Source organism: Panthera uncia, chromosome B4 (genome assembly GCF_023721935.1).
Source record: "Panthera uncia isolate 11264 chromosome B4, Puncia_PCG_1.0, whole genome shotgun sequence".
NCBI classification, from domain to species: domain Eukaryota; kingdom Metazoa; phylum Chordata; class Mammalia; order Carnivora; family Felidae; genus Panthera; species Panthera uncia.
The window spans coordinates 121,469,273-121,496,111 of NC_064809.1; the positions used below are offsets into that span (position 1 = coordinate 121,469,273).

The following is a 26,839-nucleotide window of genomic DNA, read 5'->3' on the forward strand; positions in this document are numbered from 1 at the left end:
TCTAGGTGCTGAGGACACAGCGGCGAACATGACATACACAGAGGACAAGCAAATGGTCACAGAAACACAGAAGTGCTGTGAAGGAGGAGTATAGAGGCTCAGGAAAGTCCCCCCAGGAAGCATCATATTATAAAAGCCTGACATTACAGGAGTCAGCAAGTAAAAGGCATAGAGCACATGCCTTCTGGAATGTGTTGGGGTAAAAGCCAGTATTGAACGAGTTGATGGCCTCTAGACATCACGTGATTCTAGAAAACAATAATAATAATAAAAATAATAATAGCTATGATTTCTCACTGCTCTCCATCAAAAGGATTTTCACATCCCATTCTTGGGCTGTCACTCTAATTGAGTAAGTAGTTCCTTTAAAAATAATTAGAGATTGTAATCAGTCGCTATTCAGAAGTCTGGCAGGAACTAATTTGCAAGTCTCTTCAGAGTTGGCCTTAAAATTTCCCCAAAGCTGTAACTACAAGTTAATCAAGGCCTTGGGGGATCCACGCTGGATTTCAGAGTAAAAGTAAAGAGGAAGTCAGACGTACCTATGGTTAGCAGACGCCCCAACACACACAGTTTCTGGTCAATTCAGAAGCATCTGTGGAACAATTAAACTGTCTTCAACTCTAAGTTCCTTTTTAAAAAAGGAAGAAAGAAAAGTAGTGAGGTCAGTTTGCATCGCCAATGAGTTCTCGTTCCTTTCAGAAGCAAGGAGTCGGGAGATAGACCTGGAACAGGAACTCCGGACACCAGCCACGCCTCCGTCTGAGGTGATGATGGATTTTGAGTCCCAGTTCCCAGTTCTTCAGAGCGCTCTGCGTTTCGCTATGTCCTTGGGAAAGTGCTCGTTTCAGTGTGCTGTTGTCCCCCTGGGTTGTTCAAGAAACCAGTGGAGACCCCTGTAGTTTCCTGAAGTCCTTTCCTCAACAGCTTGAACATCCAGAGGCCCCACCCCTGCCTAGGAAGGTGGCCTCCCGGGTGCTACTTGCTCTTACAGTTTCTAGAAGGACACCTAGGTGGCTCAGTCCATTAAGCATCCGACTTCAGCTCAGGTCATATTCCCACGGCTCGTGGGTTTGAGCCCCGCATCGGGCTCTGTGCTGACAGCTCGGAGCCTGGAGCCTGCTTTGGATTCTGTGTCTCCCTCTCTCTCTGCCCCTCCCCACTTCATGCTCTGTCTCTCTCTCTCTCAAAAATAAATAGACATTAAACCTTTTTTAAAAAAAAAAAATCTTTAAAAAAATAATTGCTGGAGGGGAGGGGGAGAGCATGAAGGGGCAGCATCCACCGAGGAAGGCAGGGGACAGGAAGGGACAAAGTAGACAGCCAGTGTCTTTCTGTCCTTTCAAGTACCAACTAAAGCAATACTATCCTTGTTTCTGGTTGTTGGAAAATGTGGTTTACAAAACAGTATAATAGCAATTAAGACATTAGAACAAAGCTGGGAAAATATACCAAAACATTAATAATTATCTCTGGGTAACAGCAGTTTGGACAATTTTTATTTTCCTCTTATTATTTATCCCTGATTGTTACCTTCAGTTTCTAGAATGAATGTAGAGAATTAATAGCAAGAAAGAAAAAAGACAGGGAGAGGGAGCTTAGATATGCTGACAGACAGAATCATGGCTGGAGTGACAGGGCTGGGCAGTGTGATCTTGCCTCTTGTCTGACTTGCTTTATCACCTTGAACCAGCGGATCTTTGAACTTCTCCTTTGTCATCTGGGCAGTGGCACCCGCGCCTCCTGTCCAGACCCTTTTATCAGTTGTTGAGATAGTCCGGCGAGAAGAAGTAAGGGGCCTACCTATATGAGGAACTACTCGTGAAGGGTTATTGTCATCCAGTAATTAACCTCTGAGGTTTTAAGCAGTGTTTCTTCCCAGGTGAGTCGCCTGGGTGAGTTGTTAAGAATGCAGACTTCCTGGCCTGTGGCACAGATTGGATTTCTGGGCGCTGGGCCCCAGAATCTGCATTTTAACACGCAGGTCCAAGCCCTCTACCTGCCCCGTGGATTCCTGTGTTTTTGAAAGTTTGAGATCCGGGGATTTAGAGCAAACAGCATTGTGGCAGGAACGTGAGAAATGGATGCAGAGTGGTTCGATGGTCGAGTAACACGTGTGCTCGTGAACTCAGGGGGAGCTGGTCGCAGCCAGCGAAGGGGATCTGTGAAGGGCAGGCTGGACTTAGAATGAGGAAGGGGAGGGGGAGCCCAGGGGTGTCTGCCGGGGGCGTGCCTGGGGGACAGGGGCTTAGCCTGGGACAGAAAGCAGCCCTTCTTCTGGCCTCCCTCCGGAGCTGTCAGGCAGCCTGGGTCGGTGATTTTGCACTCTCTGTTCCCTGATCGCCACGTGTCCCCATGACCAGACCGGGGGCTCTAAGTAGCACTAGACGGTTGAACACACCGGGAGCCTGGTCCCCTAACCTGTTGGGCCGGGTGGTGTCAGATGAGAGCAAAGCCACCCCAAAAACATGGGCGACAGCAAGGCCTGCCTCTTGGGCCTTTCACTTTGCTTCCAACCAGTTCCGGGTACAGTGACCTCCTCCCACCCCCTCCCCCCCTCCCCGCACTTGCTTTGCTCATTATTGGAGAGGCAGCATTGCACCGTGGCCGGCACACTCAGGAGCCACCCGCACCTGCTTGGGCTGGAGTCCTGTCTCTGCCACTCGCTCACTGTGTGACCTGAGACCAAGTTACTTAACCTCTCTGGCCATATGGCCTCTTGTGTCAAATGGGAGGAAGAATGGTACCTGCCATGGAGGGTTGTCCTAGGGCCTTTCACCGAGGTCATCCGCACAGAAGCCTTGCTGCAGGGCTTGCCCACAGCAGGGGCAAATAATTGTTATTAGTAGGTTACAGTTTTTCACCCAGCAACCATTTATTAAACACCTACCATGCTAAGTGCACAGAAGGCGCTAGAAGCACAAGTTGCTCAGGGTCTGGGGCCCAGACGGGTGTGAAACAGCTTCCTGTGACACAGTGTGATTATAGCGGTGCGTCCAGAACACAGGTGCACGGAATGGCTGCCTCATTGACTGGCTTGGAGAAGACATTTGGTTAGGGCTTGAAATAAGAGGGAGCATCAGAGGTGGAGTTGGGGGGGGGGATGGAGGGTAGAGTGGTGAAAAGTCCATCATATGCTCTGCTTGGTAAAGAAGTGGGGAGAGGCTTCTCACCCTGTCTCTGTACGAGGCCAGCAGTTGAATCCAGGACTGCCCTGGAGGGAACCGAAGGTACGCTGATTCCCCCAAAGGGCTCTCCTGGCTCCTGGGGATTCCAGCTGCCCAGAGAGTCTCAGCTCTGGAACCCCCCCCCTCCCCTCCCCCGGGGCACCTTTGCGACTCCCCGGTGTCCGTGCCGGTGCAGGGATGAGCGTCTTATCTCCACTGCCTTCCAGCACCTCTGCTGTGTCCTTCCCAGTGTGGCCCCCTGATCTCTGCTGGCCGGCTGCCCTCCTGAGGCCAGCCTTTGCTGCCCGACCCTTTCCATCCCATCGATACGCGTGCCTTGACGTGAGCGGTCTCTGGCATTCCAAGCCAAAGAACACAGAGCGGATGGAACCTTCCTTGGAGGGCTGGTTTGCTGTTAACACGGGCTTTAGAGGAGCAGAGCGTGGGCATATCCATCACCCAGACCCGGCTGACCCCCCCCTCAGGAAAATAAGTGCAGTCCAGGAAACAAAACAGGAAAGTCAGTCCATCAGCAAACCGGAGCCCGAATGAGCACAGCAGAGATGTGATTATTTTCCGGCCTGTGCCGGTAGGTAGCTCTCAACTATACTCAGACCCTGGGAGTAAGACCCGCTTGGGTTAGGAATATAAAGAAAACACACCTGAAAGGAGGCCTCTCCTGGTTTTATTTGGGGGGCATATGGAAGGGGAGGATCTGGTACCTTCTGTCCTGTAAATGAGCTTTCAGGCTGTGGCTCTGAGACCATTTTATTTATTTTTTAATGTTTCTTTTTTTTAAGAGAGAGAGCATGAGTTGGGGAGGGGCAGAGAGAGAGAGAGAATCCCAAGCAGGCTCTGCACTGTCAGCACAGAGCCCAACGTGGGGCTCAATCCCACACACTGTGAGATCCCGACCTGAGCCGAAATCGAGAGTCAGACACTTCACCGCTTGACCGACTGAGCCGCCCGGGCGCCCCGAGACCATTTTGTAACAGAAACGCAGGCAAGCGGCACGTGAGCCCCTGCCCGCCTCCCTGGCAGCACTCAGACTCAGGACCAAGGATGGGGCCTCTCTGAATCTCTGTGTCCCATCTGTAATCAGAGATGAGCTTATCCACCTCTCAGAGTTAAAGGGATTCGGGAAATAACACGTCAGGCTTCCATGCACCACGTAAGGGTTTCCAAAATGTTCGTTCTCTTACCCACCCCTTCCCGGGATGATGAACCCGTGTGGAATGACTCCAAAATGTGGTTTTGAATGAAACCGTAGCCTTCCCCGAGGAGTGTTCATTCACCAAGTAGCTTTGAGCGCCTGGCGCTGTGCTGAGACACGAAGGGCGCAGCTGTGGAGACAGATGTGGAGCCTCTCCCGTGGTCTCACAGCCCGACGGTTACTCCGGCTTCTGTTGGAGTTTTGGGGCTGGAGGATCTGCCTCACCACTGCCCCCAAGCCCCAGCCTAGAGCAGAAGCTGGTCCTGCGTCTGTGCTCTGCTTCTCCAGGGGAGAGAAGGGAACTGCTGGTGGCCGGAAGTTGTGGGTGACATCCGCACCCCGTATGGCCTCCCAGGGATCGGCGAGTTCCAGTGGTGTGGACCGGGCTGTGCCGGTAGCGTGGCCTGTGTTGATCCACGTGCTAGAAGCCGTGGATTTCCACCCACATGACCACGATGGAAAGACAGAAAGCAGTGGTAACTCGAAGAACCGCCCCGGCGCGTGATTCGATCGTGGCAGGAAATCCAGGCTGTGGCTTATTTTAATGGCTATTTTAACCACCAGGGGGTGCATGTATGTGGCCCGAAAACCAAATCATTGGACTGTCACTTAACTTTTCAAAAATCCAGCTTTCACGTTGGAAATCAAACTTCTTGCCCAATCTCTGAGTCTCTGTCCATTCTCCAGCCCCGCCTCCAAGGGGTCAGCGGTGGGAGAGACTCCAGGGTGGGTGAGGGCAAGAGGGCCCTCACCCACGTGACTGAAGATAAAAACACCTTTTGGTACTTAGCAGCGGAAATTACCCATGCCCGGTGTCCTTCAAGTTCCAGCGGCCGGATCAAAACCTGAGCTCAGCCAGGTAAATGCCACTCACACTGGCGTCACTGGGGCCTGTGCTGAATCCGGGCAGTTGACATCATCCATCAAAACCCTCAGCCTCCAGGGTCTCTTTGGGACCCTCCTTCCCAGCTTGCCGATCTCTTATGAGACCAGACGGCAAAACACATGGTGATTTATTTTGCAGGGACAAAAGGAATTAGAATCTTTCTGTCGCTTAATGGTAACAATGGCTAAGGCTCTAACATGTGCTGTTTCAGGCATTCTTCTGAGTGCTTGACATATTCTGTGAGTCCCGCGCTGCCCCTGTCGCCACCTTATAGATGAGGAAACCGAGGCCCAGAGAGGGAGGGTAACTTGCCCAACGCCACACAGCTAAGTGGCAGAGCTGGGATTCAAACCGAGCGAGATCATCTACACTGAGGTTCTGAGGAGGGGGAGCTCCGCATTTGAGACTTGGAGACAGGAGGGGGTGGGTTTGGGGCTGGAGCGGGGAAGGGCTTCTTTGAAAAGCCAGCTTGGGTGATGTGAGCTTTCTGATGAGATGCTCCTGGTGAGGGCACGGGTGCTGAGTACGTATCGGTGGGGCTGTCCGGGAATGTGGGCGCGTGCCCCTCTCTGCACCACCAACTCTCTGCGGCTGGGCCAGCCCCTCTGAAGAACGCGACAGGGCTCTCCCTGTGCCAGCAGCAACCTGGACAAACATCGGGAGGGCTGGGAGGGACCGGCTCCTGCCAGCAGCGCTGTTTGCCGAGAAGCACCTGGCGCGTGCTATCGCCAAGAGCACAAGGGGCCGGTTGACTTTGCGCTCCTTTACAGAAGTGGGCCTGCCTTTCTGGTACTTTTGTTGTTTTCAAAATTGTATTTCAAGGCGGTTGGAGACGTATAACTGAGGAAAAGCCAGCCCCAACATCCATAAGAAGGAGGATGTTGGTCTCAGGATCTGGGGTTGGTTCCGCTCAACCAGGAGCAAGGTCCCTCTTGCAGGGCCAGCAATCCCAGGCCCTATGGGATGGATGGTGTGCGTTTCCTTCTCATCGCAGACATTTTCACAGATGCAGAAACTGAGGCTGAGAGGGCGACCTGCCTGAGGTCCTGCAGCAAGCTAGGGGCAGTAATGGAATCCAAGCACCGATGTGGGTGGAAAACAGGATCGATGGCAAGGCTCTAATTCCTTATTTCTCACTCGGCCAGGGTCAGGGGTGAGGGCCTCGTTCCTTCCATCCTTTGCCCCACGGGACTCCAGAACTTAGAACAGTGCTTGGCACACAGCACTCAAAAAATACCAGTTCTCCTGGTGGTGGTAGTTCTCCTGGCTGTGCTGTTAACAATCATACCAGGCGTAATACTTTGTGCCATGAGAGAGGGAAGCCCAGGACTGGGGAGCAGCAGCGGAAGAAGGTACTTAACTGATTCGAGCCTGAAGACGGGTCATCAGAGACATCACTTTGGAAGAAGGGAGGTGTAAAGGCAGGTCTGAAGGCCCATAGAAGGGACGCCTGGCTGGCTCGGTCAGAAGAGCATCACACCACTCTTGATCTCGGGGGCGTGAGTTCGAGCCCCACGTTGGGTACAGAGATTACCGAAAGCCCACAGGAGTCCGTGGGTAGAGAAGCTGTGAGGAGTGAGGCTTTGGGGCAGAAGACTCAGGCCTGCACGGGTCCCTCAGGTGCAGGAAAACACAGCACTTCTGAGGAAACCCTGGTGGCCCCGCATAGCTACTGGGCCACCCTGTGGGGCTGGGCACACAGGTCCTGAGTTCAGGTTCAGGAGTCCCGAAATCCTCTCGGAAGGCAGTGGAGACTCGTTGGGGGCTTACAGCGTAGGAACAGTGGAGTCCACGTTTACAGGGACTGTGCCCTGCAGAAGACCGGGCCTGGAGCCCCCAGCAGCAGTCGAGGCCAGAGGCCAGGCTGGGGAGTGCTGTTCCCAGAGGTGGGGGCATGGGACAGGATGGGTGACAACTTATTTTCAGATATTTTGAGCTTGAGATTCCTATGGGACATGACAGGGTGATGACCAAGGAAGGGACAGGAGGTTCAACGACCTCGAGAATGAAAGGAGTGTGCCATGTTCAGTGGAAGGAAGAGAAGGAGGAAGGGAGGGAAGGAGGGAGGGCCATTTCACAGAGGAGGCCGCTGGGAAAGAAGCCAGTGACTCCAGCTCATACAGCGAATGAATGCCCAGCCTGGCAGAGCTGGAGCTTTGCCCTGAGGCATCCAACTTGGTCCCCTGTATTTCCAGATGTTTCTGGTTAGAGTTCCTATAAAACTCTGAGCAAATGCCCCGCCCTTTTGGATTCTGGCCTGTTGAAGAGCACTCGGGCTGACTGAGCTGTAGCAGAGCCTAGAGAGAGGCAGGGTGGGCAGGGGCTGGGCCTCCCATCCAGGGCATCTTGGGAAGCCCGTGTGGACGGCTGTGAGCCTGCGTGAGGTGTTCCTCCTGGTGAAGGCCTCACTTTGCCGAGCTGGCCCAGTGGGGGCTTCACAGAGCAGCCCTTGCAAATGCTGGTTTAATTCTGAGCTCCCCCCAGGTGCCCAGGGGAGACTCGGATCCTTTGGGCCCCCCCTTAAGGCCCCTAAACAGAGCTGTAGATGTGCTAGAAGGCAGTGGAGACCACCGCGAAAATCCGATTTATGAAAGCCAAGGAGAAATGCGTCCCTCTGCTGTGAGGTGCCCTCATCACAGATCTTGATAGAAACGAAACCTGGCTTCAGGGACCAGAAGACAAAACCATACCCTGTGGCTTAGAGTATTGAAACTCGTGGCATCGTTGAGAGGAAATCTTCATTTCCCTTAACACCGTCTACAGATGATCTTTATGGGATACACGGCCTGCCCAGGTAGTTATGGGATTTTTAAAAACTCCTTAACAACTTCAGGAAGGGAATTTATTATTCTTTTAGTTGAGATATAATTGACGTAACGTTAGTTTCAGGTATATGACTTGACCCGACGCTGGTATATGCTGAGAATTGATCCCCACAATTGGTCTAGTGTGACATCTGTCAGCACACATAGTTACACGTTTTGTTTTCTCCCTTGTGGAGAGAACTTTGAAGATCTACTTTTTTAGCGACTGGGGAAGAGAATTTAATTGGAGCTTCCTTCCTAAGAGTTCAGCTCAGTACTCGTCGCCGGGGCGTCTTCCGTGCACCTGGAAGCCATGCCTGCCCCTTCGAGGGAGATCTGGGCCGTGGGATCAGCCTGTGTGCTCCAGGCTGTACCCAGTGGGAATGGCTGAGGTCACGAAGGCAGTCAGCGTGGGGGTCACTGGCTTGGGCTGAAGATCCATGCTCCAGAACTGCACCTCCAGGGTCAAATCCGTGCCCCGCAAGGTGTAGGCCTGGAGAGATGTGTTTAAGTCGTGTGAGCCTCAGTTTACTCATCTGGAAAGTGGGTAGCACTTCTCAGGTTACCGAGAGGGTGGCTGCCAGGTGCTTAGCAGGATGCCTGGCACATGGCAGGCAACCCCGTCCCATTGCTGAGGCCCGGCCAACGTCCATATTCCCAGCCAGCCCGCCATGCTCCAGTCACAAAATGTCCGGCTCACCGTGGAGAGTGCTTTGAGGAAGCCCACACGGGATACACTCTGAGGAATTCCCAGACCGGAAAGCTGGGCTTCCACTTCCACGTCTCAGTGGCTCTCGACGGAGTGAATGATGGGACAGCTCTGCTGGGTCAAAGGGCAAAAGTGGACTGATGACCATTGGAAAGTTGCTTAACTTTCTAAGCCTCAGTTTCCTTATCTGTAAAACAAAGGCATGAGGGTGCACCTCGCCGTTATGGGAATGAGTGACGATTAGGTGAAGTAGGTCTGGGTCCACGGTGAGCGGCCATCATCATCACTGTGACTCCATATTTGACCAGCAGGCCTCCTGCTGTCAGTCTGGCTCTGATTTTCCGTGACTTCATTTAAGGATGGGGAGTTCCTAGTGGCAGTAAAGAGGCAGGAGGCCACCGCCACACGGAGCCCTCTTCTCCCAGCCCGGGCCTCTCGGGTCCTGTCCCCGTCCTGCCGCTATGTCTGATCTGCCCTCTGGACCCGGCATCTCCCCTGCGGCATGATGGGTACTCACTCAGTGCTGCCCTCCATGAATGCAACATCTGGTTTTCTTTCTTCTCCCCCCTGAGCCTGCAGGTGAATTTGTAGCTTTCCGGATCCTTCTGTTTCACTCCAGACTTCACACTGACTCTAGGCCCAGCGCTTTCCTCAGGGCAGTCCAGAAAAGACAAGAGTGGGGGTATCCGTGCCTCTCCTGAGTGACTCTAGTTTCTATGTTTTTCACAAGAAAAGAGAAATAGAGGAGGGAGCTCCCCCGCCAGGTGCTTGTGTGCTCAGAGCCCCGGCCTGGAAAACAGGCTGAGCAGGGGAAGTGAAAGGGGAGCCGTGGGAGGGGAAGGCCGCGCCTCCCTCCTGCGAGAGAGCTGGGTCCCCAGCTGTCACCAGGCACCTCTGTGCCCTGGAGCTGCAGGGGCGTCAGCGCCACGGGAAGTAGATGCATTCCTGAAAATCAGGCCCCCTCAGACCCTGACCCCACTTGCTCTTCCCAATCGGGTCATTGCTTTGGCTCAGAGAATGCCACTTAGCGTATAAAAAAAGATTCCCAGTGGCTCCCCTTGCTCCGGCGGTGCGATTATGTCTGCGGAGCTTCCTTTCTGGAAGGCCAGGGGTGAGTGTGTGCTACAGCCCCCCGCGGGTGCCCTAGGCTCCTCCGGCTTCAGTGGGTCGACCTGTCCCTGTCACCTGGGGCCCGCAGTCCTACAGGGACAGCGGTCAGGCCGGACTGAGCGTCCGGCTTGCAGGGCCCAGAGGTGGCCTGGCCTCGCTCTCCCTGAGTCTCTGTGCTTCCTCTTCGCCCGCCCCATCCACTGCCTGCTAGACCTTCTTCTCGCCCAGCTCACAACTTCTTATCTCTCCAGCTTCCCAGGGATGTTCTTTTCTCGGGGAGGTCATTCTCTAACAGGGAAGGGGCACTGCCTGTGCTACTCATCCCACTTCATTATCACCACCCCGCCTCGTGCCATGTTCCTGAGCGTTTATGTGCTGAGGCCAGACATAGCTCCTCCTCTGATCTTTTCTCCCACTGCTGAGGCAGGGGCTGTTGCTCTGCCCATTTTACAGCTGGGGAAAGAGAGGCCTGGGAGGGCTGAGTGAGCCCCAGGCCTCCAGGCTAGGAGGTGCTACATCTGAGAGTCTGACACCAGCATCCTCCTGACCCCTGGGGTAACATTTGTCACCTGCCACACGGCATTTCATTTTATTCCTTTCCTCATCTGTATCCCCTGTTAGAATGTGAGGTTCTCGCCTGGAGACAAAGCTTATCTTGCTTCGCAGCCGGCGCCCTCCAGCGCCTTAGCCCGGAGCCTGGTGGTTTAACCAGTGCCAGCCGGTGGATTGAGGCGTTCCTCCTCGGGGGGGTCCCACCATGTGCCTGCCAGAGGTCTGGGCATCACGGCCCTTTCCCACACTGCTCAGAAGCCTGGGCCGGCAGTGTGGGCCCACGCGGGCCTGAGCTTTATAGATCAGGGAAGGTGAATGGGGGGGGGGGAATTTCCTCGTCTTTTCTTACGTCAGAAGACAAGTAAGGTCTCTGGGACAGTCACCTGTGCATCTCCAGGGCATTCTGTATTCAGGAAGCTGGTATCACCATCACCTATAACCTTAGAAGGTCAGTGCTGTCATAAACCCCACTTTATAGATGAGGAAACTGAGGCCGGGAGGATGGAAATGACTGCCCCTAGGTCATGTGGGTAGACGGGGGCATTGCCAGGATTCGTATCCAGATGTGTCTGCCTATCTCCAGAGTCTGACCTCCAAACTTTGTGTGGGGTTGGCTCAGCAGAATCCCAGACTTTCTACGCAGGGTACGAAACCAGATGCTCTCGATCTTTGTTCCGTATTCATGCAATGGGATCGGGGAGGCACTGATTTTTCTGTAGGAGCCCTGTCCTGAAATTGATTCATTCATTTCCTTCCACTGACCCAAACAGGGTCACTGAGGGTTTTTTGTGTGTGTGCGTTGTAACGGTCAAGACTTCACCCATTTCTTGCGTTCACTTTTCCTTAACGGTTTCCCAAATCGAGCCAGCCCGGTGGGGAGCCTCTGGCGTGTTTCCTGTTTGGTATAATATGCGGTCACTGGCTCCTGTTTGGCTTCAGAACTTCCACCCATCATGACTCCACATGGAGTGATTTACCCCTCAGGTTGGTGGAAGGTAGCAGGGATGTTTTCGACACCTCACGGATGGGCCCTGGGGCTGGCCCACCCCTCGCGCCGTCCCAAAAGCAGGGGACTCGCGTTCCAGTCTGAGCTGTGCCACTTCCTGGGAGAGGGTGAGGGGTTCCCATCTCTGGGCCTCAGGGTTGCCGTCGGGAGGTCGCAACGTGGTGTCAGTTGTTCACAAAGGTGTTTTCCAGCTCTGCACCTCTGGGTTGCAAGGACCCCAGGGGCGTGAAATCAGTCCCCAGCCCTCCAGACAGACAGAAGTGCATTTACACCGCCGATGTCGTTCGCTTGGCACCTTATTCGCCTGTGGGCCCCGGGTCGAGGTCCCTGCTGGCGTGTATGGCTAAGCCCCACAGCCCAGGTGCTTCAGCTGGTGAGTTCAGATACCCTGTAGCCCTCCAGAGTGGCCTTCCTGCTACACGCCCATCATCCCAGATGGGCCATCCCTAAATGAGGGAGAGGCGGTGGAGCGACAGAGACAAAAAAAAAAAAGAATCTCAGTGCCGGAACAGCCTTAAGGTGCTGGCACGAAACTAACCGTCTCTAAGTCCTGCAAGCGTTGGGCACTGAGTGCCTGGCACTTGGGATGCAGAGTTAGCCGAGGCCTGTCGGAGCTGCCTCAGAGGAGGGAAATTAGTTAAACTTGCATCGTGCAGGGCCCTATACCTGTGATCAGAATGGCGCACTTGAGACACGGAGGGGCCGGGTGAAAGGCGGTGGAAACCGCTCCTCCGGGGCCCCAGGTTTGTTGGTCACCGTGGAAGGGAGGAGGTGTCCCGGCAGAGCCGAGAGGAGGGCTTTGGGGGCCCCTCTGCAGAGCCGGCTCGACCTCGCCACCTTGTGAAAACCCGGCGCCCCCTCCCCAGGAAAGATACCACATGCAGAAAAGAAGGCCCGACAGAGTGGCTTCTGCAAACCTTTTGAACAAGGAGGAAATGGGATGTTGTTGAAACATATGCTACCTGATGATGAACTAAACTGACCTTTTTGGGCGTCTCTCCGTCCACAGGTCACTTACTCTGAAATTCCACGGATACGCTAGAGTCCGTTAATCTGTATTAGTAGGCCCTCTCTCCATAGCTAGGAAATGACTCTTTAGACCTCCAGTTTGCTTCATGGCTGACAGTCTGAGCTGCCTCCGTTGGCCCCTGTCGGTCCCCTACATCAGTGAGACTGAACGGTGGTGAGCCGGGTGCTTGGCACGGGTGACAAATGTGTGTGATGTCAGCTCTAGAACCCGCTCGTATAAAAGCAGTGCTCAGCCGACAGTTCTCAGAATGGAACACAGGACCGCCGTCCCTGGAATTGGCTCGTCCAGTTACCACAGGACAGCAGCCAAGAGCAGGTACCCAGGACAGCCATACCTTCTGAGTCAGCATTTCCCAGGCATCCACGCTTTGCCCAACACCCACCGTGACCCTTCCACACACCAAAGATTGAGAGCTGCTTTTAGACAGAGTGCTAGGCTTGCTGTCCTGCCGGCTGCGTACGAAGCAGCCCTGTGTTATATTTATAACGGGAAAGCGAATTACTGTTTACCGAATGCCTCCTAACGTGCATGGCACCATGCCAAGTGCTTTCCTCATGGGCTCTCACTGAATCCTTAGGACATCTCTGAGAAGTAGACGTGATGGTCCCCATTTTACAGGTGGGGAAACCCAAGACCCTTGAGGGGGTCAAGTGACTTGGGCAAAATGTGAGTAGTTGAACATTCTGCTGAGTCTAGGAGCATCAGGAAGCAAACCACTGAAGCCACGTGGTCCAAGGAGGGAGAGACCAGAAAGAGACATTGAGGGGTCACAGCCCCCTGCCTCGGAAGATCATTGTCCTCTGGAGAGGTGCCGTCAGCACCTTGGCTGAGAGGCACCTTGGAGCCATTTGAATCTGTACGGTGGAAACTTCCTCCCTGTGCCCTCCTGCCAGCTGTGACTTCCGAGGGCCCCAAAACCTCAGTCAGCAGGTGCACGTTACACCTGCCCTCTGACTTCTGATTTCCCAGGAAATCCAGCCTGCCCCCCCCCCAAGCAGCGTGGGGGCCACATCCCTTCACCATTGTCCCTGTTCCTGGCTACCATCCATGGGAAGCCGGTCCAGCTTGGCACCAGCCCCATCCGTATTCCTGCGCCCCTCCCGCACCCTGCCCAGGCCTCCGGAAGCCCAAACAGCTGATCTGAAATGGAAATGCAGCCCCTCCAGCCGCACCTGGCCGGGCTGAAAGGGAGCCCTGGCAGCACGCACCCCACACCAGGCCTCCCCAGGGCAGCCCTTGGCTCGGCTGATTCCCCTCCTCCTGCTTCCTGCACCCCACACCAGGCCTCCCCAGGGCAGCCCTTGGCTCGCGTGATTCCCCTCCTCCTGCTTCCTGGCTTCACCAGATGGGTGGAAAGTGCCAGTCTCCCTCTCTCCCCATCAAAGGCTGTTGCAGCCACCCTGAGCCTGTTTCCACCCGGCTCTGCAGCTGCAGAGTCTGTGCCAGAAACCTCTGTGGGAGGACGGGGTGGTGCTTCAGGCTCAGGCACCAGGAAGCCCATGCAGCCGCATCAGCCATTCTGTGGCCTTTAAAGTCCCTGCCATCCCCAAGTCTTTCATTCTTGCCTGCACTCACTGTTCACTCATTCATTCGACAAAGCTTTGAGGGGCCGCTATGTAGCGCCGGGTGGTTGGGGAGACAGGAGTCAGCAAAGCAGTGAGAGCGCCCGGCCCTCCCGCGAGCTTACATTCCGGGAGGGAGAGCCACACGGCAGAAGCTGTGACAAGAGCATCAGAAGGAGGTGAGCACTAACCAGGAAAGGGGGTGTGAGAGCTGGCATTCCAGCGGCTTCTCTTAATAACTGCTGCTGATTGAGAACTTTCCTAATTGCCCCCTGGGACTCCTGCGGTCTGGCCAGTCCCACCTGGGGGTTCCCCACCCCTAGTTGCTTCTGTTAACTGAGCGGGGGCAAGGGGGTGCTGCTTAGAATAGCCTGCTCTAAGGAGGGCACCTCCTTACTTGCCTTAGTATCCTCAAACGCCTTGGTGAGGGCGCCAGCTGGTGGCCCTTGGGCAAACCCAGCCCAAACAAGTGTGGTTTGGCCCACGTATTAAAAAAAAAAATTTTTTTTTAATTGTAGCTAACATTTAAGAATGCCAAGATTTCACATAAAATCTGGCTTTCTGGCTTCTCTTGAGAAACTGAAACATCTTGAAAGACCAGGTTCCCGTTCCCTCATGGCGACAGGAGCAGGATTCAAGTGGCATCTCTTACTGTCAGCAGCCCAGGACTTCTGCCTGGCCCCGGAAGGGCCTTTTTGAATTTGCAACCTGAATCCAGGTCACAAATTTCAACCCCGCATACGAGAGAAGTGATCTGTTAGCCCGAAACCTCTGCTGGCTTGTTTCGGCCCACAAAGCTCCTGAGATTAAAATGCCCATCGGAACTCTTAGCCCCTGTGGCCCCGTCAGCTGCGCCTGGCTTGGGGCTGCATCCAGAGCCCAGCACCTGGCCCTCAGGCACCCAGCATCTCCTGCACCCCTACCTCATCTGCCAGAGCTCAAAATGCTCCCCATCTGTGCACCTTTTGCTTTGGAAAGGTAGGAGAAGCTCCTGCAGACATTCAGTCCTTTTAATCAGTCCTTGCTTCCTTAGCGACAAGTTCCAATCCTAAGCAACCCATTTCCTGGCAATGCTAAACCCTTTAAGTTTTGCAACAGATTCAGACCAGATTGTTTCTTCAGAGGTTCAGTGTTTTTCTCCTTTCTTTCCTAAACATAAAAGTGTTTAAGCATTATATAATTCCTGGTAGTCCCCTAAGGATGCATCCAAACACATCTGAGAACTGTGGCCTTCTAGACCTTTGACCCCTGGCCCTGCTGAATGATCGGAAAGCCCCTTCATCTTAAATCTGAGCACTGGGAAAAGGAATTTTGCCTAGGACCATACTCAGGCATTGCTTGGGTTCTGTATGTGCTTTAATTTATAGCTGGTGGCGTTGGAGCCTCCAGGGCAATGACTCCCCACGTGGAAAGCCTTAGAATGGAACCCCCCGGGAGCTGGGCCACACTCAGAGCAGTCACATCAGATCACTGGGGTGGGCCCCAGGATCGAGTGGTATTTAGACCCTCTCTCTGATCCCAGTGATCTGCCAGGGTTGAGACCCTCGGCTCCAGTGACTGCCCTGGCTGGAGATGGTAACTCCCAGGCGGGTGTGCAGCCCTTGAGAGGCCACTCGGTGCAGGGTCTCAGAGCACGGGCTGCTGCACTTGAACCCCAGCCCCAGTTCCTTAGCTCCATGATCACGGGCAAGCTACTTATTCTCCCTGTGCCTCAGCTGCCTCATCCGCAAGTTGGGAGTACGAGCATACCTGTCTCCCAGAGCGTGAGGACTAAGCGGCTGGTACGTGGGTCCAGCAGTTGGTAGCAAGGATAATGAACGCGTGCCTCTTGCTTTGCTGTGGATGTGGTTCCTTCAGTGATGCCTCAAGACTAGCCCTTCTCGTGAGCATTTGGGAATTTCTGTGCCAGAAAGAAATGTGATAGACTCCGGGTTTCTCTCTCCTCCCCAATTCTCAAATCAGCGGGACGATAGCAGGTGCAGCTGAGGCGCCGGAAGGGGTGTCGTATTAGAATTTTCAATTGGAGAGACTGACCCCGGGTGCACGCCAACGGTCGTTAATGGCAGACTGCGCCAAGCCCCACTCACTCATGCCTCCAAGTTTACCTTTTTCTCCGGGTTTCCATTTCTCTGCATCTTCCCCACTGGACAGCTGCTCCTTCCGGTTGGGTTCTTACGTCTGAAAGAAATTGTAAACACCACGGAAGATGTTTTAACTTACAGGAAACCAGCTTTTCTTCCTTTTAAGATGAAACGTAGTGAAGTTTTAAAGACTTTTTCAAACAGTCCCCAAATTTGGTACCTAAACTAATTATAGATGCCTTGTTTAAATGTCCAAATTAAAAATAGACGTCTAAATGAGGACGCAGGACACAGCCCAGAGCCTGTAGCCATGTTCATGGTTTCCTAGAACCAGCCCTCCTCTGACCTAATTTATACTTTTGGGAGATCAAAGGGAGCTGAAGGGAGTCCAGGCTAAGAGCAGGGGTGGGTCTAGGAGCCTCTTGGCAACAGACGGTGAACCTGGGTTCTGGGTTCTGTAATTGAGAATAGCTGCAAATCGGTGATTTCCTCAGCATACAACCCTGTGGTTCTCAAAGTATGGTCCCTGGACCAACAGCATCAGCATCGCCAGTGTTGTGGGCTGAATTGTGCCCGTCCCCCCGCCTCTGCCCCCAAATTCGTATGTTGAAGTCCTAATCCCCAATAATCCAGCATGTCACTGTGTTTGGAGTTAGGGTCTTTAAAGAGGTGATCAAATTAAAATGAGGCCGTTAGGGTCCTAACTCAATACAACTGGTGTCCCTACAAGAAAAGGAAGAGACAGGCGTGCACAGGGGGCACCCATATGAAGAGGGGACGAGAAGCAAGAAGGCCGACATCTGCAAGCCAAAGAGAGGAGCCTCAGAGGGAACGAACCCTGTCTGCCCGAGAACATTAATTTCTGCTGAGTAAGCCACCCAGTCTCAGGTATTTTGTTACAGCAACCCCTAACGAACTAACACGCCTGGGACCTTGCTAGAAATGCAGACTCTCAGGCCCTATCCCCGATCTACTGAACAGTAACTTGGGGTGCGGTCCAGCAAACTGTGTTTTAACAAGCCCCCCATGTGATTGCCACGGTGCTCAAGGTTGAGAACCACTAACGTGAGGTATTGTTAATACCCAGTGGTAACCGACCCAGAGAAAGAGGACACGTGGTGTGGAAGTACAGCTGCTAAAATACAAATGTCTTCTACCGGGTTCTAGAGAAGTCCCTGTTCTTTAAATGGGATGATGTGTGTGAAAGTGCCCTGTAAATTCTGAAGTGACATGAGGCGGTCATGAGTGGCAACGTTAATGTTTTGTCAGTGGAAGAAGACAGCCATCTGAATCCAAGCAAATCTCCCTCCTCGACCAAAATCTGAGTCCTTCAAAATCTTGTACGTTGTCCACCCCAACCAATTGGAATACCTCTGAGAACTAAGGCAAGGAGATTTAATCCCATTTCCCTTTTGTCCCTGCTACTAGGAAGCCCGCAACTAAGTCAGATTCTTAATCACAGCTTTCATGGTTAGCATATTTTTTTTTCCTTCTTAGTGTTGTCCTTTGTTACGTTCTTTTCAAATACCTTTGAGGAAGAAAAAAAAAAAAAGAAGTAGGGAGAGAAAGAGTATGAGAGAGGAAAGAGATTGATCTCACAGTTGGTTACCAGATCAACTGAGAAACATGGTTGGAAAAGACAGATGTTCTCTTACAGTGACAAAGGACCAAACTGTTTTTCATCAGTGAGTTCCTCTTCTGTCCCTTGTCTTCCTGATGTCCCATAGCTGTAGGCCCCTTGGAGACTTCTCTAACTGATACCCAGGGAACCTGTTAGTTGCTAAAGAGTTATCACCCTTAAACAGCTCCTGTGAGCCCTGCTTGGGAACAGGTGTAGAAGATTTACATTTTTTGAGGTTAGAAGTCGCCATTTACCTGATTGCGATCTCTACGTACTCTTGGTCCTTTTAACGAACATAGAGATATCTGGAACTGGCCAGGCTGCCATCCGAAATCTCTCCTGCCTCATCTTGGCCATAATGGTGAAGAATTCCTCTCTTCCTTGTGACCTGGCCAGGGCTCCCCTCCTTAATCCAGGCTTCTTAAACCAAGGCTCAAGGGGTCCACAGTACAACCCCCAGGGATCTGGAGTTCGGCCTGACAATTGCCTTAGTTGCGTTTTGTCATTTTGGTGATACCCTTTTGAAAGAGTTGAAGCATTTCTGGATTTTTAGGGCCACCCCTGATAACCCAGTCCTGCCCTGTAGACTCAGGTGCATGTGTTCATTGATGGCCTTGATGGCATCGTGTAGCTCTATTTTTGTTGTCTTGGGCTAATTAGAAATGAGCAAAGACAAAAAATACGTAAATGATGAGTTTGTACCAAGTGATGGTCAAGTGATGTCACAGGGTGGCGGGTTTCACAGTAACTGGAAAGGAGGAAACGGTGGGCAAACCTCCTGCAGGACACACAGGACGAATGCTGTGTTGCAAAGAACCTGCCTTGGAGCAGTGAGCGAGCAGTTTCCAGGTTCAAGTAGGGCTTTAGTTCCAGCAAAACAACATCATCTGTCACATTCATGCTCACTTGAATGTTTACATTTGTTTTGGTCTCAGTTGTATACCTAGCTTTTTATCTGTGCACATTTTAGTAACATTGTATTTTTAATAAGTTAAATCGACACCAGTCTAAAGTTATTTTAAAATAAAAAGACCAATTAAAATATTTTGTAAAAAAAAAAAAAAATGGAACAGTAGAGACCCAGTTGAATTTCTTCCTCTGATGGGGACTAGATATGTGTCACGTTTGAGAACCTGTACCTGCCCTTTCTCTTGACCTTCACCCTCCTGAAGGGGACTGGGCATACCTCATTCCAGCAGGTGCATCATTTGCCACCTCAACTGCCGTGGAGAAGAAGGAAATGGAAAGAGAAAGAAACCTCAAATACCACATTTCAGAGTCCCATTGAGTTAATTTTGTCTCTGCAACTGGACATAAAAGGAAACCGTGGTATCGCTTCCATTTCATGGCTTTGTGGTCCCGAATGCAATACTAACTGATGTGTTACCTCCCCGGAGATTCAGATGGCCAGAAAATTGTCTCCAATGGAAAAGAGCTAGAAAACAAAATTGGGGGAGATCCCCGTTTCTCTGCTCACTTAGTAACATATTGCCTTCAAAACAGCCTATAGCGATTTGAATGGGCTAAATTGATGGGTCGTTTCACCTTCCTAATCTTTCTGTTTCCTTTTGGACAGTTTGTTGTCGCTGTTGATATGTGAATGGCATAGCTGCTCCTCTATGATGGATACCTCTGCTAAGAAGTCAGGAAATGCAAGTCAGAACCTTTCATGTTAATAAAATATTAATTGACTTCCACAGCTTAGAGCTACCTACAACAAAATATAGAGCTGGTGAAATTTGTCTTTGGGAGTCCTGGCCCTCTCTTTGGGGTTCCTTTTTTCTTCTTTCATGAAAGAACGCCTGCATATGAACTGCCTGCTGTGTACCGTACCTTGTCCAAATTCAGTACTAGACTTGCTCGTATTTTCTAAATGCTGAACCCACGCCTGCAAAATGGTACTGTCCCCATTTTGCAGCTAAGAGAACTGGGGCTCAGAAGGTTAATGGTCTTGGCCAACCAAGATCAAGCCCGGAGCTTCCGATTTCAGATCTCCTCCTCTCTCTACTTACTACTGCTCTCAAACCCTTTTCTTATTTTTCCATGTAAAAATATCCTCTTATATAATGTTATCTTCTCTTATACATTTATGCTTTATGTCAGTGTGCTCAAAGTTATTGACTTGGCTTGGCCCCTGTATTTGACTCCTCGGGCTCCTGGGTAGACCCTTCCTTGGATGTTGCTGGCAATCTTTGGCACCGCTTAAGCTTGTACATGCATCACTCCAGCCTCTGCTTCTGTTACCACATGGCCGCCTCTCTGTGTGTCTCTGAGTCTCTGTTTTCTCTCCTAGACACCAATCATTGGATTAGAGCCCACACTAATTCATTATGACCTCAACTAATTACATCTGCAAAAATCCTATTTCCAAAGTTCCAGGTGGACATGAATTTGGGGGAGACACCATTCATCCTAGTACAGCCTTTATTAAAGAATGTTCTGGCATCTATGAACATTTGGGAAATTTCATTTGCTACAGAGGGGCCTTCCTGCTTTCATATCAGGTTTCCCTAAAGAGAGTATTAACTGATTCATTTACTCACAAAAAATATTTATTGAGCATCTTCTATGTGACTGGCAATGTTTTGTTTTTTTTTTTTAAGTTTGTTTGAGAGGGTGCACACGAGCAAGTGGAGGAGGGGCAGAGAGAGAGGGAAGAGAGAATCCCAAGCAGGCTCTGTGCTGTCAGCACAGAGCCCAATGCAAGGCTCGATCTTACGAGCCGTGAGATCAGGACCTGAGCCAAGATCAACAGTCAGACGCTTAATCGACTGAGCCACCCAGATGCCCCAATTTGAGAATTTTTAAAAAGAAAACCTTACATTTTCCTTCTAAGTTTTAGTTCACAAATTCCTATTGACCAGACTAATACTAACAACATAGGAACCAAAACGTGACCACGATAGACAAAGAGAGCCATTGCAGGTGAATAGACTGGAGGCAAAAGCGGCTCAGACACAACAGTAGGGCACATGCAACACACACAGGAGACACCCCGGAAGTGCCAGGTTCTGGGGAACAGGGAGCATGGCACTGCAGGGCATCATGGGACCTCTTCTTCATGCAGCCACTACTTTCAAGACAGGAGACCCAGCTGACTCTTCTAACACATAGAAACAGCCACAGAGAGACTAAATGAGGAGACAGAGGAATATGTCCCAAATGAAAGAACAGGACAAAAATCACAGCAAAAAGAGCTAAGCAAAATGGAGATAAGCCATATGGCTGATAGAGAATTTAAAGGAATGGTCATAAAGACACTCACTGGACTTGAGAAGAGATCTCAGTGAGACCCTCAATGAAGAGAAAACATAAAAAAGAACCAATCAGAGATGAAGAACACAATAAATGAAATTAAAATGCACTAGAGGGAATAAATAGACTAGAGGAAGCAGGAGAACGGGTCGGCAAGCTGGAGGCCAGAGTTATGGAAAGCAAAACAGGAGAAAGAAAAAAGAATAATAAAAAATGAGAATAGGTTGAAGGAACTCAGTGACACAATCCAACATAATAATATTCGCATTATAGGGATCCCAGAAGGAGAAGATAGAAAAAGGGTCAGAAAAGTTCTCTGAAGAAATAATAGCTGAAAACTTCCCTAATCTGCGGAAGGAAACAGACATCCAGATCCAGGAGGCACAGAGAATCCCCAACAAAATTAACCCAAGGAGGTCCACACCAAGACACATAGTAATTAAGATACCAAAAAGTAGCACTACAGAGAGAATGTCAAAAGCAGCAAGAGAAAAGAAAACAGGTACATAGAAGAAAAACTCCATAGGGCTGACTTTCTTCAGCAGAAACTTTGCAGGCCAGAAGGGAGTGGCATGATATATTCAACATGCTGGAAGAAAAAAAACTACAGCCAAGAATACTCTATCCATCAAGGCTATCATTCAGAATAGAGGGAGAGATAAAGAGTTTCCCAAAAGTTAAAGGAATTCATCACCACTAAACCAGCCTGGCAAGAAATGTTGAAGGGGATTCTTTGAACCAAAGCCAGATAAAGACACCACAAAAAAGGAGAACTACAGGCCAATCTCTCTGATGAACATAGATGCAAAAATCCTTGACAAAATACTAGCAAAACAAATCCAACAGTACATTTTTAAAAATTCGTCACCACGATCAAGTGTGATTGGTTCCCAGGATGGTAGCATGGTTCGGTATTCACAAATCAATCAACATGATACATCACATCAATAAGAGAAAGGATAGGAACCATATGATCATTTCAATAGATACAGAAAAAGCATTTGACAACGTACTACAACATCCATTCATGATAAAAAAACCCTCAACAAAGTAGGCTTAGAGGGAACATATCTCAACGTAATAAAGGCCAAATATGACAAGCCCACAGCTAACATCATAGTCAATGGTGAAAAACTAAGAGCTTTCCCCCTAAGAGCAGGAACAAGACAGGATGTCCACTCTCACCACTTTTATTCAACATAGTACTAGAAGTACTAGGCACAGCAATCAGACAAGAGAAAGAAATAAAAGGCATCCATATGTAAAAGTAAACCTTTCCCTATTTGCAGATGACATGATACTACACATAGAAAACCCTTAAGACTCCACCAAAAACTACTGGAACTGATAAATAAATTCAGTAAAATTGTAGGATGCAAAATGAATATATACAGAAATCTGTTGCATTTCTATGCACTAATAATGAAGGGAAAGAAAAATTGGAGAAAACAATTTCATTTACAACTGCACCAAAAAGAGTAAACCTAACCAAAGAAGTGAAAGACCTGTATTCTGAAAACTATAAAACATTGATGAAGGAAATTGAAAATGACACAATTGGAAAGATAGTCCATGCTTTGGAATATTAATAAATATTAGGAGATACAAAGATATCAGGAGAACAAATATTGTTAGAATGTCCATACTACCCAAAGCAATCTACAGATTCGATACGATCCCTATCAGAATACCACCAGCATTCCTCACAAAACTAGAACAAATAATCCTGAAGTTCATATGGAACCACAGACGACCCTAAGGAGCCAAAGCAGTCTTGAAAAAGAACAAAACTGGAGGTATCAGAATCCCAGACTTCAAGATATACTACAAAACTGTAGTAGTCAAAGCTAGCACAAAAATAGAGCCGTGGGAGAGCCCAGAAATAAACCCATGATTATATGCTCAATTAATCTATGACAAAGGAGGCCAGAATATGCAATGGGAAAAAGACTCTTCACAAACGGTGTTGGGAAAACTGGACAGCTACATGTGAAAGAATGAAACTGGACCACTTTCCCACACGTACACATACATAAACTCAAAAGGGATAAAAGATCTAAGTATGAGACCTGAAACCATTAAAAAATCCTCGAAGGGAACATGGGCAGTAATTTCTCTGACATCAGCCAGAGCAACATTTTTCTAGCTGTGTCTCCTGAGGCAAGAGAAACAAAAGCAAAAATAAACTTTTGGGACTATAGCAAAATAGGAAGGTTCTGCACAGCAAAGGAAACAATCAACAAAACTAAAAGACAACCCACCAAAAGGGAGAGGATAACTGCAAACGACATATTCAAGAAGGGGTTAATATCCAAAACATATGAAGGATTTCAGGGGCACCTGGATGGCTCAGTAGGTTAAGCATACGACTCTTGATCTCATCTCATGTCTTGATCTCAGGGTTGTGAGTTCAAGCCCCGTGTTGGGATTCACACTGGGCATGAAGCCTACTTTAAATGTACTAATTTAAATATACTTTACACACATACATATAAAGAATTTCTACAATGTGACACCAAAAAAATAATCCACTTAAAAATGGACAGGAGACACAACACGTCGCCAGAGGCAAGGGAAACAAAAGCAAAAATGAACTATTGGGACCTCATCAAAATGCAACCGACAGAATGGGAGAAGATATTTGCGAACTACATATCAGATAAAGGGTTAGTATCCAAAATCTATAGAGAACTTATCAAACTCTACACCCAAAAAACAAATAATCCAGGGAAGAAATAGGCAAAAGACATGAATAGACACTTCTTCAAAGAAGACATCCAGATGGCCAGCCGACACGTGAAAAAATGCTCAACATCACTCATCATCAGGGAAATACAAATCAAAACCACAATGAGATACCACCTCACACCTGTCAGAATGGCGAACATTAACTCAGGCAACAACAGATGTTGGCGAGGATGCGGAAAGAGATCTCTTTTGCATCGTTGGTGGTGCAGCCACTCTGGAAAACAGTATGGAGGTTCCTCAAAAAGCTAAGAATAAAACTACCCTACGACCGAGCAATTGCACTACTAGGTATTTATCCACGGGATACAGGGGTGCTGTTTCAAAGGGACACGTGCACCCCCATGTTTATAGCAGCAACTATCAACAATGGCCAAAGTATGGAAGGAGCCCAAATATCCATCGATGGATGAATGGATAAAGATGTGGTGTATGTATATACACAATGGAGTATTAGTCGGCAACCAAAAAGAATGAAATCTTACCATTTGCGACTATGTGGATGAACTAGAGGGTGTTATGCTAAGCGAAATCAGTCAATCAGAGAAAGACAAATATCATATGACTTCAGCCATATGAGGACTTTAAGAGACAAAACAGATGAACCTAGGGGAAGGGAAGCAAAAATAATATAAAAACAGGGAGGGGGACAAAACAGAAGAGACTCATAAATATGGAGAACAAACAGAGGGTTACGGGAAGGGTTGTGGGGGGGGGTGGGCTAAATGGGGAAGGGGCACTAAGGAATCTACTCCTGAAATCACTGTTGCACTATATGCTAACTAACTTGGACATAAATTAAAAAGTAAATAAATTTTACAAAATGGACAGGAGACATAAACAGACGTTTCTCCAAAGAAGACAAACAGGCGGCTAACAGACACTTGAAAAGATGCCCCACGTCACTCATCATCAGGGAAACGCAAATCAAAACCACAAGGCGATACCACCTCAGCCTGTCAACGGCTAAAATTACAAGAAACAACACGTGTTGGCGAGGATGTGGAGCAAGGGACCCTCGAGCGCTGTGGGCAGGAACACAAACCGGTGCAGCCGCTGAGGAAAACAGTATGGAAGTTACTCAAAAAGTTAAAACAGAATTACCACGGGACCAAGTAATTGCACCACTGGGTAGTTATCCAAAGAATGTGAAAACAGTAACTCAAAAAGATAGGTGCCACCCCTCTGTTTACCGCCGCATTATTTACAACAGCCAAGATACGGAGGCAGCTCAAGTGTCCATAGATCGATGAATGGAATATTCCAAGGATGAAATCTTACCATCTGCAACAACATGGATGGATCTAGAGGGCATTATGCTAAGCGAAAACAGTCAGAGTAAGACAAATACCATAGGATTTCACTCGTATGTAGAATTTAAGAAATGAAACAAAACAAAAAAAGAGGCAAACACACTCTTAAATATAGAAAACGAGTGGTTGCCAGAGGGGTGACAGGTGGGGGGATGGGTAAAATAGGTGAAGGCAATTAAGAGTACCCTTATTGGGGCTCCTGGGTGGCTCAGTCGGTTAAGCGTCCGACTCTTGATTTTAGCTCAGGTCATGGTATCACAATTCATGAGATCGAGCCCTGCGTCAGGCTCCATGCTGACCGGAGCCTGATTGGGATTGTCGCTCTCCCTCGCTCCCTGCCCCTCCCCCACTCACACAAGCACGTGTGCACTCTCTCTTAAAATAATAAAATAATAAAATAAAATTTAAAAAAGAGTACACTTAGCACGCTGAGCACTGAGTAATGCACAGAACTGCTGAATCACTATAACACTGTATGTTAATTATACTGGGATTTAAAATAATTTTTTATTAAAAAATAAAGAGAAAAGAGCGAATCATTGATTTCTTTGGAGTTCCCTTTAGTTCTGAAGGGGAGAGGAATAGGAACAAGGCTGGAAAAGTAGGTTGGTGCAGGACCGTGGAGGTCCTCAAAGACAAGTACATGGGTGGGGACTGCGTTCTCAGGCCAGGAAGGCAACCAGGACATCCTGTTATCTGCAGCCCCAGACTGGCTATTCCGTAATTCTGGTGCCCCAATTTCTCTATAGCTGTAACCGTAATTAATTAATTACCAGAGCCACATTGCACATTCAGGATGGTAGATGGAGGCACGGCGTTCAGCCAACAACAATAAGGTGTCGGCACTCCATCAAAGTCCCCCTGTCTCTGGGTGTTGGAGACCAAGATGGCAGCATACCAGGGCAGTGAGGTCTTCTGTTTCCTATTCTTGGTTCACACTGGGAGTGAGTGGCCTTGAAGGAGAAACTTCTGTTCCTAGAATTTAGAGGAGTGCACACACCTTCCCTTTAGGCCCTACTGAGGCCACTAGCCCTTGGCCTGACCCCTCCTTGGCTGTGAGCACTTGAGGAGAAGGTTCTGTCTCCCAGTGCTGAGTAGAGTGCCCTGTCCACCGTGACTTCTGGACAGATGTTTGAATGGATACATCAATGGATGAATACGGCAGAGAGAAAAGCTCTAAGGTAGTAAATGCAAATACCCACATATTTGGGCTCCAAATGATATAATCCAGAGTCACACAACTTTATGCACAAAAGCAAACATACTAATGTAACAAAAGCCCAGGAGTTAGGGCATCTGGATTCAGGAGTGTGTGGACCTAGGTATTCAGGTGACGTCCCTGGGAATACATCCCTCTGTCTTCCTGCTCATCTTTCCTTTGAGCCCTTCGTTCCCAGTGTAGCTGTTGCTGCACAGTGGCCCTCCTCCCTGTCCCCAAGCCCCAGGCTGCCATTCTCACAGCTCAGCTGCTTGAGAGGGAAAAGAACAGGGAATGGAGGAAAGCGGGTTCCCGGGGCAAAATCAAGACCCTGGTACCAGAAGAAGCACAAAGCAACAGATGTTCACAACGATAGGCTCGGAGAGAAATTGGATCCCCTTTAAAGTAAATCAGACAAGAGGCGCTTGGGTGGCTCAGTCAGTTAAGCATCCAACTCTTGATTTCAGCTCAGGTCATGATCTCACAGTTCATGAGCTCCAGCCCCGCGGCAGGCTCTGTGCTGACACCTGCAGGGTCTGCTTGGGATTCTCTCTCCCTCTCTCTCTGCCCCTGCCCCCCCCCCCCCC

General features: G+C 49.8%; 1 protein-coding gene across 5 annotated transcripts in view; it reads left to right on the plus strand.

The window, feature by feature from the left end:
* The window catches only part of CHST11 (carbohydrate sulfotransferase 11), a 264,068-nt gene that overhangs the window by 235,373 nt on the left and 1,856 nt on the right, over positions 1-26,839 (plus strand). The window lies entirely within an intron of this gene.